The 22,822-nt window shown below is 35.1% G+C and overlaps 3 non-coding genes across 3 annotated transcripts; all 3 read right to left on the bottom strand.

The window, feature by feature from the left end:
- Positions 1 to 1,695: 1,695 nt before the first annotated feature.
- Positions 1,696 to 1,767, bottom strand: TRNAC-GCA (transfer RNA cysteine (anticodon GCA)). The gene has a single exon. It is a non-coding gene; the product is annotated as a tRNA-Cys (tRNA).
- A 9,443-nt stretch (positions 1,768 to 11,210) lies between these two features.
- TRNAC-GCA (transfer RNA cysteine (anticodon GCA)) lies at positions 11,211 to 11,282 on the bottom strand. The gene has a single exon. It is a non-coding gene; the product is annotated as a tRNA-Cys (tRNA).
- An 11,364-nt stretch (positions 11,283 to 22,646) lies between these two features.
- Positions 22,647 to 22,718, bottom strand: TRNAC-GCA (transfer RNA cysteine (anticodon GCA)). Its single transcript has one exon. It is a non-coding gene; the product is annotated as a tRNA-Cys (tRNA).
- Between the last annotated feature and the right edge of the window lie 104 nt (positions 22,719 to 22,822).

Raw genomic sequence — 22,822 nt, 5'->3', positions numbered from 1 at the left:
TTTATCTGCCTTGGTAAAATACAGTGAGGTTTCCATTGCAAGAATTCATACATTTCGTATCACATGTAGATCTTGGAACATGGAAAAAAAATCTTTTGTCAAATGCACAAATTCTGCAAAATGTAACTGCTTCTCTACTGCAGTTTGTTGATTTTGTGCTAAGAGCATAGTTAAACCCAATTGTTCATTGTTTTGTATATGAAATGTTGATATATCCTTTTGTTTCCTACAGTGCATTGGGTTGAAAAACATTTTAACAGGATCTATTGAAGAGGGTATATAGTTATGAAACAGGAAATTCTTGAACTACACTCCTACGCTCTACCACTGACATAAATCCTTGAATGTTGAAAACTGCCCTTTTTTAAAAAGGTGATAGAGTGGGTGACTCTATGGAACTTGTAGAACTAATGACATCAGTGCAATTCTGGTCAGCTGTACAAATTAATACATTTCATTAAGGGCATATTATTGGTTTCCACCACAGTTTTATAACATTCATAAGAGCTTCCAATGGACTATTTCAAACTGATCATATCACCAGTAGAACTTGGGGGAATGTAAAACACAGCTTGTATCATATGAAGAAATCCTAAACAGCTTAATGGTGTTTACCCTATGTTTCAGGTGATGATCAGGAGTATTTCAAATGTAGAACTGTGATGCTCATTACATAAAATGCTAAGATTGTAAATGTTTACTTCAATTTATTTAATTAAAAACATATTTCTACAGGTAAAACAGTTGGACAAGGGGGCACCCAGATTTGAACTAGGAACCTTTTGATCTGCAGTCACATGCTCTACCACTGAGCGATACCCCCAGTTCTGAAACATTCACCTTTATTAATTCAGTAATATGTACAAAGTGCAAGCAACATGCAATCACCATCAAAGCAAAGCATTTTCAGACACCAAACCCTCCTTATAAGTATATGGGGTGCGAAGGATGTCCTTTATGTGCCTTGGTAAAATACAGTGAGGTTTCCATTGCAAAAATTCATACATTTCGTATCACATGTAGATCTTGGAACATGGAAAAAAAATCTTTTGTCAAATGCACAAATTCTGAAAAATGTAACTGCTTCTCTACTGCAGTTTGTTGATTTTGTGCTAAGAGCATAGTTAAACCCAATTGTTCATTGTTTTGTATATGAAATGATTATATATCTTATTGTTTCTTACAGTGCATTGGGTTGAAAAACATTTAACAGGATCTATTGAAGAGGGTATATGGTTATGAAACAGGGACTTCTTGAACTACACTCCTACACTCTACCACTGACATAAACCCTTGAATGTTGAAAACTGCCCTTTTTTAAAAAGGTGATAGAGTGGGTGACTCTATGGAACTTGTAGAACTAATGGCATCAGTGCACTTCTGGTCAGCTGTACAAATTAATACATTTCATTAAGGGCATATTATTGGTTTCCACCACAGTTTTATAACATTCATATGAGCTTCCAATGGACTATTTCAAACTGGTAATATCACCAGTAGAACTTGGCTGAATGTCAAACACAGCTTGTATCATATGAAGAAATCCTAAACAGTTTCATGGTGTTTACCCTATGTTTCAGGAGATGATCAGGAGTATTTCTAATGTAGAAATGTGTTGCTCATTACATAAAATGCTAAAATTGTAAATGTTTTCTTCAATTAAAAACATATTTCTACAGGTAAAACAGTTGAACAAGGGGGCACCCAGTTTTGAACTAGGGACCTCTTGATCTGCAGTCAAATGCTCTACCACTGAGCTATACCCCCATTTCTGAAAAGTTCACCTTTATTAATTCAATAATATGTACAAAGTGCAAGCAACATGCAATCACCATCAAAACAATGCATTTTCAGCCACCAAACCCTCCTTATAAGTATAAGTGGTACAAAAGATGTCCTTTATCTGCCTTGGTAAAATACAGTGAGGTTTCCATTGCAAGAATTCATACATTTCGTAACACATGTAGATCTTGGAACATGGAAAAAAAATCTTTTGTCAAATGCACAAATTCTGCAAAATGTAACTGCTTCTCTACTGCAGTTTGTTGATTTTGTGCTAAGAGCATAGTTAATCCCAATTGTTCATTGTTTTGTATATGAAATGATGATATATCAGATTGTTTCTTACAGTGCATTGGGTTGAAAAACATTTTAACAGGATCTATTGAATAGGGTATATGGTTATGAAACAGGGACTTCTTGAACTACACTCCTACGCTCTACCACTGACATAAATCCTAGAAATGTTGAAAACTGCCCTTTTTTAAAAAGCTGATAGAGTGGGTGACTCTATGGAACTTGTAGAACTAATGACATCAGTGCAATTCTGGTCAGCTGTACAAATTAATACATTTCATTAAGGGCATATTATTGGTTTCCACCACAGTTTTATAACATTCATAAGAGCTTCCAATGGACTATTTCAAACTGATCATATCACCAGTAGAACTTGGGTGAATGTAAAACACAGCTTGTATCATATGAAGAAATCCTAAACAGCTTAATGGTGTTTACCCTATGTTTCAGGTGATGATCAGGAGTATTTCAAATGTAGAAATGTGATGCTCATTACATAAAATGCTAAGATTGTAAATGTTTACTTCAATTTATTTAATTAAAAACATATTTCTACAGGTAAAACAGTTGGACAAGGGGGCACCCAGATTTGAACTAGGAACCTTTTGATCTGCAGTCAAATGCTCTACCACTGATCGATACCCCCAGTTCTGAAAAGTTCACCTTTATTAATTCAGTAATATGTACAAAGTGCAAGCAACATGCAATCACCATCAAAGCAATGCATTTTCAGCCACCAAACCCTCCTTATAAGTATATGGGGTGCGAAGGATGTCCTTTATCTGCCTTGGTAAAATACAGTGAGGTTTCCATTGCAAGAATTCATCCATTTTGTATCAAATGTAGATCTTGGAACATGGAAAAAAATATTTTGTCAAATGCACAAATTCTGCAAAATGTAACTGCTTCTCTACTGCAGTTTGTTGATTTTGTGCTAAGAGCATAGTTAAACCCAATTGTTCATTGTTTTGTATATGAAATGTTGATATATCCTTTTGTTTCCTACAGTGCATTGGGTTGAAAAACATTTTAACAGGATCTATTGAAGAGGGTATATAGTTATGAAACAGGGACTTCTTGAACTGCACTCCTATATTCTACCACTGAGTTAAACCCTTGAATGCTGAAAACTGCCCTTTTTTAAAAAGGTGATAGAGTGGGTGACTGTATGGAACTTGTAGAACTAATGACATCAGTGCACTTCTGGTCAGATGTACAAATTAATACAGTTCATTAAGAGCATATTATTGGTTTCCACCACAGTTTTATAACATTCATATGAGCTTCTAATTGACTATTTCAAACTGCTAATATCACCAGTAGAACTTGGGTGAATGTCAAACACAGCTTGTATCATATGAAGAAATCCTAAACAGTTTCATGGTGTTTACCCTATGTTTCAGGAGATGATCAGGAGTATTTCTAATGTAGAAATGTGTTGCTCATTACATAAAATGCTAAGATTGTAAATGTTTTCTTCAATTAAAAACATATTTCTACAGGTAAAACAGTTGAACAAGGGGGCACCCAGTTTTGAACTATGGACCTCTTGATCTGCAGTCAAATGCTCTACCACTGAGCTATACCCCCATTTCTGAAAAGTTCACCTTTATTAATTCAGTAATATGTACAAAGTGCAAGCAACATGCAATCACCATCAAAACAATGCATTTTCAGCCACCAAACCCTCCTTATAAGTATAAGTGGTACAAAAGATGTCCTTTATCTGCCTTGGTAAAATACAGTGAGGTTTCCATTGCAAGAATTCATACATTTCGTATCACATGTAGATCTTGGAACATGGAAAAAAAATCTTTTGTCAAATGCACAAATTCTGCAAAACGTAACTGCTTCTCTACTGCAGTTTGTTGATTTTGTGCTAAGAGCATAGTTAATCCCAATTGTTCATTGTTTTGTATATGAAATGATGATATATCTGATTGTTTCTTACAGTGCATTGGGTTGAAAAACATTTTAACAGGATCTATTGAAGAGGGTATATAGTTATGAAACAGGAAATTCTTGAACTACACTCCTACGCTCTACCACTGATATAAACCCTTGAATGTTGAAAACTGCCCTTTTTAAAAAAGATGATAGAGTGGGTGACTTTATGGAACTTGTAGAACTAATGACATCAGTGCACTTCTGGTCAGCTGTACAAATTAATACATTTCATTAAGGGCATATTATTGGTTTCCACCACAGTTTTATAACATTCATAAGAGCTTCCAATGGACTATTTCAAACTGATCATATCACCAGTAGAACCTGGGTGAATGTAAAACACAGCTTGTATCATATGAAGAAATCCTAAACAGCTTAATGGTGTTTACCCTATGTTCAAGGTGATGATCAGGAGTATTTCAAATGTAGAAATATGTTGCTCATTACATAAAATGCTAAGATTGTAAATGTTTACTTTAATTTATTTAATTAAAAACATATTTCTAGAGGTAAAACAGTTGGACAAGGGGGCACCCAGATATGAACTAGGATCCTTTCGATCTGCAGTGAAATGCTCTACCCCTGAGCTATATACCCCCATTTCTGAAACGTTCACCTTTATTTATTCAGTAATATGTACAAAGTGGAAGCAACATGCAATCACCATCAAAGCAAAGCATTTTCAGCCACCAACCCCTGCTTATAAGTATATGGGGTACAAAAGATGTCCTTTATCTGCCTTGGTAAAATACAGTGAGGTTTCCATTGCAAGAATTCATACATTTCGTATCACATGTAGATCTTGGAACATGGAAAAAAAATCTTTTGTCAAATGCACAAATTCTGCAAAATGTAACTGCTTCTCTACTGCAGTTTGTTGATTTTGTGCTAAGAGCATAGTTAATCCCAATTGTTCATTGTTTTGTATATGAAATGATGATATATCTGATTGTTTCTTACAGTGCATTGGGTTGAAAAACATTTTAACAGGATCTATTGAAGAGGGTATATAGTTATGAAACAGGAAATTCTTGAACTACACTCCTACGCTCTACCACTGACATAAATCCTTGAATGTTGAAAACTGCCCTTTTTTAAAAAGGTGATAGAGTGGGTGACTCTATGGAACTTGTAGAACTAATGACATCAGTGCAATTCTGGTCAGCTGTACAAATTAATACATTTCATTAAGGGCATATTATTGGTTTCCACCACAGTTTTATAACATTCATAAGAGCTTCCAATGGACTATTTCAAACTGATCATATCACCAGTAGAACTTGGGTGAATGTAAAACACAGCTTGTATCATATGAAGAAATCCTAAACAGCTTAATGGTGTTTACCCTATGTTTCAGGTGATGATCAGGAGTATTTCAAATGTAGAAATGTGATGCTCATTACATAAAATGCTAAGATTGTAAATGTTTACTTCAATTTATTTAATTAAAAACATATTTCTACAGGTAAAACAGTTGGACAAGCGGGCACCCAGATTTGAACTAGGAACCTTTTGATCTGCAGTCAAATGCTCTACCACTGAGTGATACCCCCAGTTCTGAAACGTTCACCTTTATTAATTCAGTAATATGTACAAAGTGCAAGCAACATGCAATCACCATCAAAGCAATGCATTTTCAGCCACCAAACCCTCCTTATAAGTATATGGGGTGCGAAGGATGTCCTTTATCTGCCTTGGTAAAATACAGTGAGGTTTCCATTGCAAAAATTCATCCATTTCGTATCACATGTAGATCTTGGAACATGGAAAAAAAATCTTTTGTCAAATGCACAAATTCTGCAAAATGTAACTGCTTCTCTACTGCAGTTTGTTGATTTTGTGCTAAGAGCATAGTTAAACCCAATTGTTCATTGTTTTGTATATGAAATGTTGATATATCCTTTTGTTTCCTACAGTGCATTGGGTTGAAAAACATTTTAACAGGATCTATTGAAGAGGGTATATAGTTATGAAACAGGGACTTCTTGAACTGCACTCCTATGTTCTACCACTGAGTTAAACCCTTGAATGCTGAAAACTGCCCTTTTTTAAAAAAGGTGATAGAGTGGGTGACTGTATGGAACTTGTAGAACTAATGACATCAGTGCACTTCTGGTCAGCTGTACAAATTAATACAGTTCATTAAGGGCATATTATTGGTTTCCACCACAGTTTTATAACATTCATAAGAGCTTCCAATGGACTATTTCAAACTGATCATATCACCAGTAGAACTTGGGTGAATGTAAAACACAGCTTGATCATATGAAGAAATCCTAAACAGCTTAATGGTGTTTACCCTATGTTTCAGGTGATGATCAGGAGTATTTCAAATGTAGAAATGTGTTGCTCATTACATAAAATGCTAAGATTGTAAATGTTTACTTCAATTTATTTAATTAAAAACATATTTCTACAGGTAAAACAGTTGGACAAGGGGGCACCCAGATTTGAACAAGTGACCTTTTGATCTGCAGTGAAATGCTCTACTCCGGAGCAATACCCCCATTTCTGAAATGCTCACCTTTATTTATTCAGTAATATGTACAAAGTGGAAGCAACATGCAATCACCATCAAAGCAAAGCATTTTCAGACACCAAACCCTCCTTATAAGTATATGGGGTGCGAAGGATGTCCTTTATGTGCCTTGGTAAAATACAGTGAGGTTTCCATTGCAAAAATTCATACATTTCGTATCACATGTAGATCTTGGAACATGGAAAAAAAATCTTTTGTCAAATGCACAAATTCTGAAAAATGTAACTGCTTCTCTACTGCAGTTTGTTGATTTTGTGCTAAGAGCATAGTTAAACCCAATTGTTCATTGTTTTGTATATGAAATGATTATATATCTTATTGTTTCTTACAGTGCATTGGGTTGAAAAACATTTAACAGGATCTATTGAAGAGGGTATATGGTTATGAAACAGGGACTTCTTGAACTACACTCCTACGCTCTACCACTGACATAAACCCTTGAATGTTGAAAACTGCCCTTTTTTAAATAGGTGATAGAGTGGGTGACTCTATGGAACTTGTAGAACTAATGGCATCAGTGCACTTCTGGTCAGCTGTACAAATTAATACATTTCATTAAGGGCATATTATTGGTTTCCAGCACAGTTTTATAACATTCATATGAGCTTCCAATGGACTATTTCAAACTGGTAATATCACCAGTAGAACTTGGATGAATGTCAAACACAGCTTGTATCATATGAAGAAATCCTAAACAGTTTCATGGTGTTTACCCTATGTTTCAGGAGATGATCAGGAGTATTTCTAATGTAGAAATGTGTTGCTCATTACATAAAATGCTAAGATTGTAAATGTTTTCTTCAATTAAAAACATATTTCTACAGGTAAAACAGTTGGACAAGGGGGCACCCAGATTTGAACTAGGGACCTCTTGATCTGCAGTGAAATGCTCTACCCCGGAGCTATACCCCCATTTCTGAAATGTTCACCTTTATTTATTCAGTAATATGTACAAAGTGGAAGCAACATGAAATCACCATCAAAGCAATGCATGCTCAGCCACTAAACCCTCCCTATAAGTATAAGGGGTGCGAAGGATGTCCTTTATCTGCCTTGGTAAAATACAGTGAGGTTTCCATTGCAAGAATTCATACATTTCGTATCACATGTAGATCTTGGAACATGGAAAAAAAATATTTTGCCAAATGCACAAATTCTGCAAAACGTAACTGTTTCTCTACTGCATTTTTTTGATTTTGTGCTAAGAGCATAGTTAAACCCAATTGTTCATTGTTTTGTATATGAAATGATAATATATCTTATTGTTTCTTACAGTGCATTGGGTTGAAAAACATTTAACAGGATCTATTGAAGAGGGTATATGGTTATGAAACAGGGACGTCTTGAACTACACTCCTTCGCTCTACCACTGACATAAACCCTTGAATGTTGAAAACTGCCCTTTTTAAAAAATATGATAGAGTGGGTGACTTTATGGAACTTGTAGAACTAATGACATCAGTGCACTTCTGGTCAGCTGTACAAATTAATACATTTCATTAAGGGCATATTATTGGTTTCCACCACAGTTTTATAACATTCATAAGAGCTTCCAATGGACTATTTCAAACTGATCATATCACCAGTAGAACTTGGGTGAATGTAAAACACAGCTTGTATCATATGAAGAAATCCTAAACAGCGTAATGGTGTTTACCCTATGTTCAAGGTGATGATCAGGAATATTTCAAATGTAGAAATATGTTGCTCATTACATAAAATGCTAAGATTGTAAATGTGTACTTTAATTTATTTAATTAAAAACATATTTCTAGAGGTAAAACAGTTGGACAAGGGGGCACCCAGATATGAACTAGGATCCTTTTGATCTGCAGTGAAATGCTCTACCCCTGAGCTATATACCCCCATTTCTGAAACGTTCACCTTTATTTATTCAGTAATATGTACAAAGTGGAAGCAACATGCAATCACCATCAAAGCAAAGCATTTTCAGCCACCAACCCCTCCTTATAAGTATATGGGGTACAAAAGATGTCCTTTATCTGCCTTGGTAAAATACAGTGAGGTTTCCATTGCAAGAATTCATACATTTCGTATCACATGTAGATCTTGGAACATGGAAAAAAAATCTTTTGTCAAATGCACAAATTCTGCAAAATGTAACTGCTTCTCTACTGCAGTTTGTTGATTTTGTGCTAAGAGCATAGTTAATCCCAATTGTTCATTGTTTTGTATATGAAATGATGATATATCTGATTGTTTCTTACAGTGCATTGGGTTGAAAAACATTTTAACAGGATCTATTGAAGAGGGTATATAGTTATGAAACAGGAAATTCTTGAACTACACTCCTACGCTCTACCACTGACATAAATCCTTGAATGTTGAAAACTGCCCTTTTTTAAATAGGTGATAGAGTGGGTGACTCTATGGAACTTGTAGAACTAATGGCATCAGTGCACTTCTGGTCAGCTGTACAAATTAATACATTTCATTAAGGGCATATTATTGGTTTCCACCACAGTTTTATAACATTCATATGAGCTTCCAATGGACTATTTCAAACTGGTAATATCACCAGTAGAACTTGGGTGAATGTCAAACACAGCTTGTATCATATGAAGAAATCCTAAACAGTTTCATGGTGTTTACCCTATGTTTCAGGAGATGATCAGGAGTATTTCTAATGTAGAAATGTGTTGCTCATTACATAAAATGCTAAGATTGTAAATGTTTTCTTCAATTAAAAACATATTTCTACAGGTAAAACAGTTGGACAAGGGGGCACCCAGATTTGAACTAGGGACCTCTTGATCTGCAGTGAAATGCTCTACCCCAGAGCTATACCCCCATTTCTGAAATGTTCACCTTTATTTATTCAGTAATATGTACAAAGTGGAAGCAACATGAAATCACCATCAAAGCAATGCATGCTCAGCCACTAAACCCTCCCTATAAGTATAAGGGGTGCGAAGGATGTCCTTTATCTGCCTTGGTAAAATACAGTGAGGTTTCCATTGCAAGAATTCATACATTTCGTATCACATGTAGATCTTGGAACATGGAAAAAAAATATTTTGCCAAATGCACAAATTCTGCAAAACGTAACTGTTTCTCTACTGCATTTTTTTGATTTTGTGCTAAGAGCATAGTTAAACCCAATTGTTCATTGTTTTGTATATGAAATGATAATATATCTTATTGTTTCTTACAGTGCATTGGGTTGAAAAACATTTAACAGGATCTATTGAAGAGGGTATATGGTTATGAAACAGGGACGTCTTGAACTACACTCCTACGCTCTACCACTGACATAAACCCTTGAATGTTGAAAACTGCCCTTTTTAAAAAATATGATAGAGTGGGTGACTTTATGGAACTTGTAGAACTAATGACATCAGTGCACTTCTGGTCAGCTGTACAAATTAATACATTTCATTAAGGGCATATTATTGGTTTCCACCACAGTTTTATAACATTCATAAGAGCTTCCAATGGACTATTTCAAACTGATCATATCACCAGTAGAACTTGGGTGAATGTAAAACACAGCTTGTATCATATGAAGAAATCCTAAACAGCGTAATGGTGTTTACCCTATGTTCAAGGTGATGATCAGGAGTATTTCAAATGTAGAAATATGTTGCTCATTACATAAAATGCTAAGATTGTAAATGTGTACTTTAATTTATTTAATTAAAAACATATTTCTAGAGGTAAAACAGTTGGACAAGGGGGCACCCAGATATGAACTAGGATCCTTTTGATCTGCAGTGAAATGCTCTACCCCTGAGCTATATACCCCCATTTCTGAAAAGTTCACCTTTATTTATTCAGTAATATGTACAAAGTGGAAGCAACATGCAATCACCATCAAAGCAAAGCATTTTCAGCCACCAACCCCTCCTTATAAGTATATGGGGTAAAAAAGATGTCCTTTATCTGCCTTGGTAAAATACAGTGAGGTTTCCATTGCAAGAATTCATACATTTCGTATCACATGTAGATCTTGGAACATGGAAAAAAAATCTTTTGTCAAATGCACAAATTCTGCAAAATGTAACTGCTTCTCTACTGCAGTTTGTTGATTTTGTGCTAAGAGCATAGTTAATCCCAATTGTTCATTGTTTTGTATATGAAATGATGATATATCTGATTGTTCCTTACAGTGCATTGGGTTGAAAAACATTTTAACAGGATCTATTGAAGAGGGTATATAGTTATGAAACAGGAAATTCTTGAACTACACTCCTACGCTCTACCACTGACATAAATCCTTGAATGTTGAAAACTGCCCTTTTTTAAAAAGGTGATAGAGTGGGTGACTCTATGGAACTTGTAGAACTAATGACATCAGTGCAATTCTGGTCAGCTGTACAAATTAATACATTTCATTAAGGGCATATTATTGGTTTCCACCACAGTTTTATAACATTCATAAGAGCTTCCAATGGACTATTTCAAACTGATCATATCACCAGTAGAACTTGGGTGAATGTAAAACACAGCTTGATCATATGAAGAAATCCTAAACAGCTTAATGGTGTTTACCCTATGTTTCAGGTGATGATCAGGAGTATTTCAAATGTAGAAATATGATGCTCATTATATAAAATGCTAAGATTGTAAATGTTTACTTCAATTTATTTAATTAAAAACATATTTCTACAGGTAAAACAGTTGGACAAGGGGGCACCCAGATTTGAACTAGGAACCTTTTGATCTGCAGTCAAATGCTCTACCACTGAGCGATACCCCCAGTTCTGAAACGTTCACCTTTATTAATTCAGTAATATGTACAAAGTGCAAGCAACATGCAATCACCATCAAAGCAATGCATTTTCAGCCACCAAACCCTCCTTATAAGTATATGGGGTGCGAAGGATGTCCTTTATCTGCCTTGGTAAAATACAGTGAGGTTTCCATTGCAAAAATTCATCCATTTCGTATCACATGTAGATCTTGGAACATGGAAAAAAAATCTTTTGTCAAATGCACAAATTCTGCAAAATGTAACTGCTTCTCTACTGCAGTTTGTTGATTTTGTGCTAAGAGCATAGTTAAACCCAATTGTTCATTGTTTTGTATATGAAATGTTGATATATCCTTTTGTTTCCTACAGTGCATTGGGTTGAAAAACATTTTAACAGGATCTATTGAAGAGGGTATATAGTTATGAAACAGGGACTTCTTGAACTGCACTCCTATGTTCTACCACTGAGTTAAACCCTTGAATGCTGAAAACTGCCCTTTTTTTAAAAAGGTGATAGAGTGGGTGACTGTATGGAACTTGTAGAACTAATGACATCAGTGCACTTCTGGTCAGCTGTACAAATTAATACAGTTCATTAAGGGCATATTATTGGTTTCCACCACAGTTTTATAACATTCATAAGAGCTTCCAATGGACTATTTCAAACTGATCATATCACCAGTAGAACTTGGGTGAATGTAAAACACAGCTTGATCATATGAAGAAATCCTAAACAGCTTAATGGTGTTTACCCTATGTTTCAGGTGATGATCAGGAGTATTTCAAATGTAGAAATGTGTTGCTCATTACATAAAATGCTAAGATTGTAAATGTTTACTTCAATTTATTTAATTAAAAACATATTTCTACAGGTAAAACAGTTGGACAAGGGGGCACCCAGATTTGAACAAGTGACCTTTTGATCTGCAGTGAAATGCTCTACTCCGGAGCAATACCCCCATTTCTGAAATGCTCACCTTTATTTATTCAGTAATATGTACAAAGTGGAAGCAACATGCAATCACCATCAAAGCAAAGCATTTTCAGACACCAAACCCTCCTTATAAGTATATGGGGTGCGAAGGATGTCCTGTATGTGCCTTGGTAAAATACAGTGAGGTTTCCATTGCAAAAATTCATACATTTCGTATCACATGTAGATCTTGGAACATGGAAAAAAAATCTTTTGTCAAATGCACAAATTCTGAAAAATGTAACTGCTTCTCTACTGCAGTTTGTTGATGTTGTGCTAAGAGCATAATTAAACCCAATTGTTCATTGTTTTGTATATGAAATGATTATATATCTTATTGTTTCTTACAGTGCATTGGGTTGAAAAACATTTTAACAGGATCTATTGAAGAGGGTATATGGTTATGAAACAGGGACCTCTTGAACTGCACTCCTACGCTCTACCACTGAGTTAAACCCTTGAATGCTGAAAACTGCCCTTTTTAAAAAAGGTGATAGAGTGGGTGACTGTATGGAACTTGTAGAACTAATGACATCAGTGCACTTCTGGTCAGCTCTACAAATTAATACATTTCATTAAGGGCATATTATTGGTTTCCACCACAGTTTTATAACATTCATATGAGCTTCCAATGGACTATTTCAAACTGATAATATCACCAATAGAACTTGGGTGAATGTAAAACACAGCTTGCATCATATGAAGAAATCCTAAACAGCTTAATGGTGTTTGTTTACCCTATGTTTCAGGAGATGATCAGGAGTATTTCAAATGTAGAAATGTGTTGCTCATTACATAAAATGCTAAGATTGTAAATGTTTTCTTCAATTTATTTAATTAAAAAAATATTTCTACAGGTAAAACAGTTGGACAAGGGGGCACCCAGATTTCAACTAGGGACCTTTTGATCTGCAGTTAAATGCTCTACCACTGAACTATATGCCCAGTTCTGAAATTTTCACCTTTATTAATTCAGTAATATGTACAAAGTTAAAGCAACATGCAATCACCATCAAAGCAATGCATTTTCAGCCACCAAACCCTCCTTATAAGTATAAGGGGTGCAAAATATGTCCTTTATCTGCCTTGGTAAAATACAGTGAGGTTTCCATTGCAAGAATTCATACATTTCGTATCACATGAAGATCTTGGAACATGGAAAAAAAAACGTTTGTCAAATGCACAAATTCTGCAAAACGTCACTGCTTCTCTACTGCATTTTGTTGATTTTGTGCTAAGAGCATAGCTAAACCCAATTGTTCATTGTTTTGTATATTAAATGATGATATATCTTATATTTTCTTACAGTTCATTGGGTTGAAAAACATTTTAACAGGATCTATTGAAGAGGGTATATGGTTATGAAACAGGGACTTCTTGAACTGCTTCCTACCCTCCACCACTGACATAAACCCTTGAATGCTGAAAACTGCCCTTTTTTAAAAAAGAGATAGAGTGGGTGACTGGATGGAACTTGCAGAACTAATGACATCAGTGCACTTCTGGTCAGCTGTACAAATTAATACATTTCATTAAGGGCATATTATTGGTTTCCACCACAGTTTTATAACATTCATATGAGCTTCCAATGGTCTATTTGAAACTGATAATATCACCAGTAGAACTTGGGTGAATGGAATACACAGCTTGTATCATACGAAGAAATCCGAAACAGCTTAATGGTGTTTACCCTATGTTTCAGGAGATGATCAGGAGTATTTCAAATGTAGAAATGTGTTTCTCATTACATAAAATGCTAAGATTGTAAATGTTTTCTTCAATTTATTTAAAAAATATTCCTACAGGTAAATCAGTTGGACAAGGGGGCACCCAGATTTGAACTAGGGACCTCTTGATCTGCAGTGAAATGCTCTACCCCTGAGCTAAAGCCCCATTTCTGAAATGTTCACCTTTATTTATTCAGTAATATGTACAAAGTGGAAGCAACATGCAATCACCATCAAAGCAATGCATTTTCAGCCACCAAACCCTCCTTATAACTATAAGGGGTACACAAGATGTCCTTTATCTGCCTTGGTAAAATACAGTGAGGTTTCCATTGCAAGAATTCATACATTTCTTATCACATGTAGATCTTGGTACATGGAAAGAAAACTTTTGTCAAATGCACAAATTCTGCAAAACCTAACTGCTTCTCTACTGCAGTTTGTTGATTTTGTGCTAAGAGCATAGTTAAACCCAATTGTTCATTGTTTTTTATATGAAATGATGATATATCATATTTTTACTTACAGTGCATTGGGTTGAAAAACATTTTAACAGGATCTATTGAAGAGGGTATATGGTTATGAAACAGGGACTTCTTGAACTGCACTCCTACGCTCTACCACTGGGTTAAACCCTTGAATGCTGAAAACTGCCCTTTTTAAAAAAGGTGATAGAGTGGGTGACTGTATGGAACTTGTAGAACTAATGACATCAGTGCACTTCTGGTCAGCTCTACAAATTAATACATTTCATTAAGGGCATATTATTGGTTTCCACCACAGTTTTATAACATTCATATGAGCTTCCAATGGACTATTTCAAACTGATAATATCACCAATAGAACTTGGGTGAATGTAAAACACAGCTTGCATCATATGAAGAAATCCTAAACAGCTTAATGGTGTTTGTTTACCCTATGTTTCAGGAGATGATCAGGAGTATTTCAAATGTAGAAATGTGTTGCTCATTACATAAAATGCTAAGATTGTAAATGTTTTCTTCAATTTATTTAATTAAAAAAATATTTCTACAGGTAAAACAGTTGGACAAGGGGGCACCCAGATTTAAACTAGGGACATTTTGATCTGCAGTCAAATGCTCTACCACTGAACTATATGCCCAGTTCTGAAATTTTCACCTTTATTAATTCAGTAATATGTACAAAGTTAAAGCAACATGCAATCACCATCAAAGCAATGCATTTTCAGCCACCAAACCCTCCTTATAAGTATAAGGGGTACAAAATATGTCCTTTATCTGCCTTGGTAAAATACAGTGAGGTTTCCATTGCAAGAAATCATACATTTCGTATCACATGAAGATCTTGGAACATGGAAAAAAAACGTTTGTCAAATGCACAAATTCTGCAAAACGTCACTGCTTCTCTACTGCATTTTGTTGATTTTGTGCTAAGAGCATAGCTAAATCCAATTGTTCATTGTTTTGTATATTAAATGATGATATATCTTATATTTTCTTACAGTTCATTGGGTTGAAAAACATTTTAACAGGATCTATTGAAGAGGGTATATGGTTATGAAACAGGGACTTCTTGAACTGCTTCCTACCCTCCACCACTGACATAAACCCTTGAATGCTGAAAACTGCCCTTTTTTAAAAAAGGGATAGAGTGGGTGACTGGATGGAACTTGCAGAACTAATGACATCAGTGCACTTCTGGTCAGCTGTACAAATTAATACATTTCATTAAAGGCATATTATTGGTTTCCACCACAGTTTTATAACATTCATATGAGCTTCCAATGGACTATTTGAAACTGATAATATCACCAGTAGAACTTGGGTGAATGTAATACACAGCTTGTATCATACGAAGAAATCCGAAACAGCTTAATGGTGTTTACCCTATGTTTCAGGAGATGATCAGGAGTATTTCAAATGTAGAAATGTGTTTCTCATTACATAAAATGCTAAGATTGTAAATGTTTTCTTCAATTTATTTAAAAGAATATTTCTACAGGTAAATCAGTTGGACAAGGGGGCACCCAGATTTGAACGAGGGACCTCTTGATCTGCAGTGAAACGCTCTACCCCTGAGCTACAGCCCCATTTCTGAAATGTTCACCTTTATTTATTCAGTAATATGTAAAAAGTGGAAGCAACATGCAATCACCATCAAAGCAATGCATTTTCAGCCACCAAACCCTCCTTATAACTATAAGGGGTACACAAGAGGTCCTTTATCTGCCTTGGTAAAATACAGTGAGGTTTCCATTGCAAGAATTCATACATTTCTTATCACATGTAGATCTTGGAACATGGAAAGAAAACTTTTGTCAAATGCACAAATTCTGCAAAACCTAACTGCTTCTCTACTGCAGTGTGTTGATTTTGTGCTAAGAGCATAGTTAAACCCAATTTTTCATTGTTTTTTATATGAAATGATGATATATCATATTTTTACTTACAGTGCATTGGGTTGAAAAACATTTTAACAGGATCTATTGAAGAGGGTATATGGTTATGAAACAGGGACCTCTTGAACTGCACTCCTACGCTCTACCACTGAGTTAAACCCTTGAATGCTGAAAACTGCCCTTTTTAAAAAAGGTGATAGAGTGGGTGACTGTATGGAACTTGTAGAACTAATGACATCAGTGCACTTCTGGTCAGCTCTACAAATTAATACATTTCATTAAGGGCATATTATTGGTTTCCACCACAGTTTTATAACATTCATATGAGCTTCCAATGGACTATTTCAAACTGATAATATCACCAATAGAACTTGGGTGAATGTAAAACACAGCTTGCATCATATGAAGAAATCCTAAACAGCTTAATGGTGTTTGTTTACCCTATGTTTCAGGAGATGATCAGGAGTATTTCAAATGTAGAAATGTGTTGCTCATTACATAAAATGCTAAGATTGTAAATGTTTTCTTCAATTTATTTAATTAAAAAAATATTTCTACAGGTAAAACAGTTGGACAAGGGGGCACCCAGATTTCAACTAGGGACCTTTTGATCTGCAGTCAAATGCTCTACCACTGAACTATATGCCCAGTTCTGAAATTTTGAGCTTTATTAATTCAGTAATATGTACAAAGTTAAAGCAACATGCAATCACCATCAAAGCAATGCATTTTCAGCCACCAAACCCTCCTTATAAGTATAAGGGGTGCAAAATATGTCCTTTATCTGCCTTGGTAAAATACAGTGAGGTTTCCATTGCAAGAATTCATACATTTCGTATCACATGAAGATCTTGGAACATGGAAAAAAAAAACGTTTGTCAAATGCACAAATTCTGCAAAACGTCACTGCTTCTCTACTGCATTTTGTTGATTTTGTGCTAAGAGCATAGCTAAACCCAATTGTTCATTGTTTTGTATATTAAATGATGATATATCTTATATTTTCTTACAGTTCATTGGGTTGAAAAACATTTTAACAGGATCTATTGAAGAGGGTATATGGTTATGAAACAGGGACTTCTTGAACTGCTTCCTACCCTCCACCACTGACATAAACCCTTGAATGCTGAAAACTGCCCTTTTTTAAAAAAGAGATAGAGTGGGTGACTGGATGGAACTTGCAGAACTAATGACATCAGTGCACTTCTGGTCAGCTGTACAAATTAATACATTTCATTAAGGGCATATTATTGGTTTCCACCACAGTTTTATAACATTCATATGAGCTTCCAATGGTCTATTTGAAACTGATAATATCACCAGTAGAACTTGGGTGAATGGAATACACAGCTTGTATCATACGAAGAAATCCGAAACAGCTTAATGGTGTTTACCCTATGTTTCAGGAGATGATCAGGAGTATTTCAAATGTAGAAATGTGTTTCTCATTACATAAAATGCTAAGATTGTAAATGTTTTCTTCAATTTATTTAAAAAATATTCCTACAGGTAAATCAGTTGGACAAGGGAGCACCCAGATTTGAACTAGGGACCTCTTGATCTGCAGTGAAATGCTCTACCCCTGAGCTAAAGCCCCATTTCTGAAACGTTCACCTTTATTTATTCAGTAATATGTACAAAGTGGAAGCAACATGCAATCACCATCAAAGCAATGCATTTTCAGCCACCAAACCCTCCTTATAACTATAAGGGGTACACAAGATGTCCTTTATCTGCCTTGGTAAAATACAGTGAGGTTTCCATTGCAAGAATTCATACATTTCTTATCACATGTAGATCTTGGTACATGGAAAGAAAACTTTTGTCAAATGCACAAATTCTGCAAAACCTAACTGCTTCTCTACTGCAGTTTGTTGATTTTGTGCTAAGAGCATAGTTAAACCCAATTGTTCATTGTTTTTTATATGAAATGATGATATATCATATTTTTACTAACAGTGCATTGGGTTGAAAAACATTTTAACAGGATCTATTGAAGAGGGTATATGGTTATGAAACAGGGACTTCTTGAACTGCACTCCTACGCTCTACCACTGTGTTAAACCCTTGAATGCTGAAAACTGCCCTTTTTAAAAAAGGTGATAGAGTGGGTGACTGTATGGAACTTGTAGAACTAATGACATCAGTGCACTTCTGGTCAGCTCTACAAATTAATACATTTCATTAAGGGCATATTATTGGTTTCCACCACAGTTTTATAACATTCATATGAGCTTCCAATGGACTATTTCAAACTGATAATATCACCAATAGAACTTGGGTGAATGTAAAACACAGCTTGCATCATATGAAGAAATCCTAAACAGCTTAATGGTGTTTGTTTACCCTATGTTTCAGGAGATGATCAGGAGTATTTCAAATGTAGAAATGTGTTGCTCATTACATAAAATGCTAAGATTGTAAATGTTTTCTTCAATTTATTTAATTAAAAAAATATTTCTACAGGTAAAACAGTTGGACAAGGGGGCACCCAGATTTAAACTAGGGACATTTTGATCTGCAGTCAAATGCTCTACCACTGAACTATATGCCCAGTTCTGAAATTTTCACCTTTATTAATTCAGTAATATGTACAAAGTTAAAGCAACATGCAATCACCATCAAAGCAATGCATTTTCAGCCACCAAACCCTCCTTATAAGTATAAGGGGTACAAAATATGTCCTTTATCTGCCTTGGTAAAATACAGTGAGGTTTCCATTGCAAGAAATCATACATTTCGTATCACATGAAGATCTTGGAACATGGAAAAAAAACGTTTGTCAAATGCACAAATTCTGCAAAACGTCACTGCTTCTCTACTGCATTTTGTTGATTTTGTGCTAAGAGCATAGCTAAACCCAATTGTTCATTGTTTTGTATATTAAATGATGATATATCTTATATTTTCTTACAGTTCATTGGGTTGAAAAACATTTTAACAGGATCTATTGAAGAGGGTATATGGTTATGAAACAGGGACTTCTTGAACTGCTTCCTACCCTCCACCACTGACATAAACCCTTGAATGCTGAAAACTGCCCTTTTTTAAAAAAGGGATAGAGTGGGTGACTGGATGGAACTTGCAGAACTAATGACATCAGTGCACTTCTGGTCAGCTGTACAAATTAATACATTTCATTAAAGGCATATTATTGGTTTCCACCACAGTTTTATAACATTCATATGAGCTTCCAATGGACTATTTGAAACTGATAATATCACCAGTAGAACTTGGGTGAATGTAATACACAGCTTGTATCATACGAAGAAATCCGAAACAGCTTAATGGTGTTTACCCTATGTTTCAGGAGATGATCAGGAGTATTTCAAATGTAGAAATGTGTTTCTCATTACATAAAATGCTAAGATTGTAAATGTTTTCTTCAATTTATTTAAAAGAATATTTCTACAGGTAAATCAGTTGGACAAGGGGGCACCCAGATTTGAACGAGGGACCTCTTGATCTGCAGTGAAACGCTCTACCCCTGAGCTACAGCCCCATTTCTGAAATGTTCACCTTTATTTATTCAGTAATATGTACAAAGTGGAAGCAACATGCAATCACCATCAAAGCAATGCATTTTCAGCCACCAAACCCTCCTTATAACTATAAGGGGTACACAAGAGGTCCTTTATCTGCCTTGGTAAAATACAGTGAGGTTTCCATTGCAAGAATTCATACATTTCTTATCACATGTAGATCTTGGAACATGGAAAGAAAACTTTTGTCAAATGCACAAATTCTGCAAAACCTAACTGCTTCTCTACTGCAGTGTGTTGATTTTGTGCTAAGAGCATAGTTAAACCCAATTTTTCATTGTTTTTTATATGAAATGATGATATATCATATTTTTACTTACAGTGCATTGGGTTGAAAAACATTTTAACAGGATCTATTGAAGAGGGTATATGGTTATGAAACAGGGACCTCTTGAACTGCACTCCTACGCTCTACCACTGAGTTAAACCCTTGAATGCTGAAAACTGCCCTTTTTAAAAAAGGTGATAGAGTGGGTGACTGTATGGAACTTGTAGAACTAATGACATCAGTGCACTTCTGGTCAGCTCTACAAATTAATACATTTCATTAAGGGCATATTATTGGTTTCCACCACAGTTTTATAACATTCATATGAGCTTCCAATGGACTATTTCAAACTGATAATATCACCAATAGAACTTGGGCGAATGTAAAACACAGCTTGCATCATATGAAGAAATCCTAAACAGCTTAATGGTGTTTGTTTACCCTATGTTTCAGGAGATGATCAGGAGTATTTCAAATGTAGAAATGTGTTGCTCATTACATAAAATGCTAAGATTGTAAATGTTTTCTTCAATTTATTTAATTAAAAAAATATTTCTACAGGTAAAACAGTTGGACAAGGGGGCACCCAGATTTCAACTAGGGACCTTTTGATCTGCAGTCAAATGCTCTACCACTGAACTATATGCCCAGTTCTGAAATTTTCACCTTTATTAATTCAGTAATATGTACAAAGTTAAAGCAACATGCAATCACCATCAAAGCAATGCATTTTCAGCCACCAAACCCTCCTTATAAGTATAAGGGGTACAAAATATGTCCTTTATCTGCCTTGGTAAAATACAGTGAGGTTTCCATTGCAAGAATTCATACATTTCGTATCACATGAAGATCTTGGAACATGGAAAAAAAACGTTTGTCAAATGCACAAATTCTGCAAAACGTCACTGCTTCTCTACTGCATTTTGTTGATTTTGTGCTAAGAGCATAGCTAAACCCAATTGTTCATTGTTTTGTATATTAAATGATGATATATCTTATATTTTCTTACAGTTCATTGGGTTGAAAAACATTTTAACAGGATCTATTGAAGAGGGTATATGGTTATGAAACAGGGACTTCTTGAACTGCTTCCTACCCTCCACCACTGATATAAACCCTTGAATGCTGAAAACTGCCCTTTTTTAAAAAAGGGATAGAGTGGGTGACTGGATGGAACTTGCAGAACTAATGACATCAGTGCACTTCTGGTCAGCTGTACAAATTAATACATTTCATTAAGGGCATATTATTGGTTTCCACCACAGTTTTATAACATTCATATGAGCTTCCAATGGATTATTTCAAACTGATAATATCACCAGTAGAACTTGGGTGAATGTAAAACACAGCTTGTATCATACGAAGAAATCCTAAACAGCTTAATGGTGTTTACCCTATGTTTCAGGTGATGATCAGGAATATTTCAAATGTAGAAATGTGTTTCTCATTACATAAAATGCTAAGATTGTAAATGTTTTCTTCAATTTATTTAAAAAAATATTTCTACAGGTAAATCAGTTGGACAAGGGGGCACCCAGATTTGAACTAGGGACTTCTTGATCTGCAGTGAAATGCTCTACCCCTGAGCTATAGCCCCATTTCTGAAAGGTTCACCTTTATTTATTCAGTAATATGTACAAAGTGGAAGCAACATGCAATCACCATCAAAGCAATGCATTTTCAGCAACCAAACTCCCCTTATAACTATAAGGGGTACACAAGATGTCCTTTATCTACCTTGGTAAAATACAGTGAGGTTTCCATTGCAAGAAGTCATACATTTCTTATCACATGTAGATCTTGGAACATGGAAAAAAAACTTTTGTCAAATGCACAAATTCTGCAAAACCTAACTCCTTCTCTACTGCAGTTTGTTGATTTTCTGCTAAGAGCATAGTTAAACCCAATTGTTCATTATTGTGTATATGAAATGATGATATATCTTATTGTTTCTTACATTGCATTGGGTTGAAAAACATTTTAACAGGATCTATTGAAGAGGGTATATGGTTATGAAACAGGGACTTCTTGAACTGCACTCCTACGCTCTACCACTGACATAAACCCTTGAATGCTGAAAACTGCCCTTTTTTTAAAAAGGTGATAGAGTGGATGACTGTATGGAACTTGTAGAACTAATGACATCAGTGCAATTCTGGTCAGCTGTACAAATTAATACATTTCATTAAGGGCATATTATTGGTTTCCACCACAGTTTTATAACAATCATATGAGCTTCCAATGGACTATTTCAAACTGATAATATCACCAGTAGAACTTGGGTGAATGTAAAACACAGCTTGTATCATACGAAGAAATCCTAACCAGTTTCATGGTGTTTACCCTATGTTTCAGGAGATGATCAGGAGTATTTCAAATGTAGAAATGTGTTGCTCATTACATAAAATGCTATGATTTTAAATGTTTTCTTCAATTTATTTAAATAAAAAAAATATTTCTACAGGTAAAACAGTTGGACAAGGGAGCACCCAGATTTGAACTAGGGATCTCTTGATCTGCAGTCAAATGCTCTACCACTGAGCTATACCCCCAGTTGTGAAATGTTCACCAATATTAATTCAGTAATATGTACTAAGTGGAAGCAACATGCAATCACCATCAAAGCAATGCATTTTCAGCCACCAAACTCTCCTTA

The sequence above is a fragment of the Ambystoma mexicanum genome, chromosome 4q (assembly GCF_040938575.1).
Source record: "Ambystoma mexicanum isolate Mex_15411 chromosome 4q, UKY_AmexF1_1, whole genome shotgun sequence".
NCBI lineage: Eukaryota > Metazoa > Chordata > Amphibia > Caudata > Ambystomatidae > Ambystoma > Ambystoma mexicanum.
The sequence above is the reverse complement of the archived record's forward strand: the minus strand, read 5'-3'. Positions and strand labels throughout refer to the sequence as shown.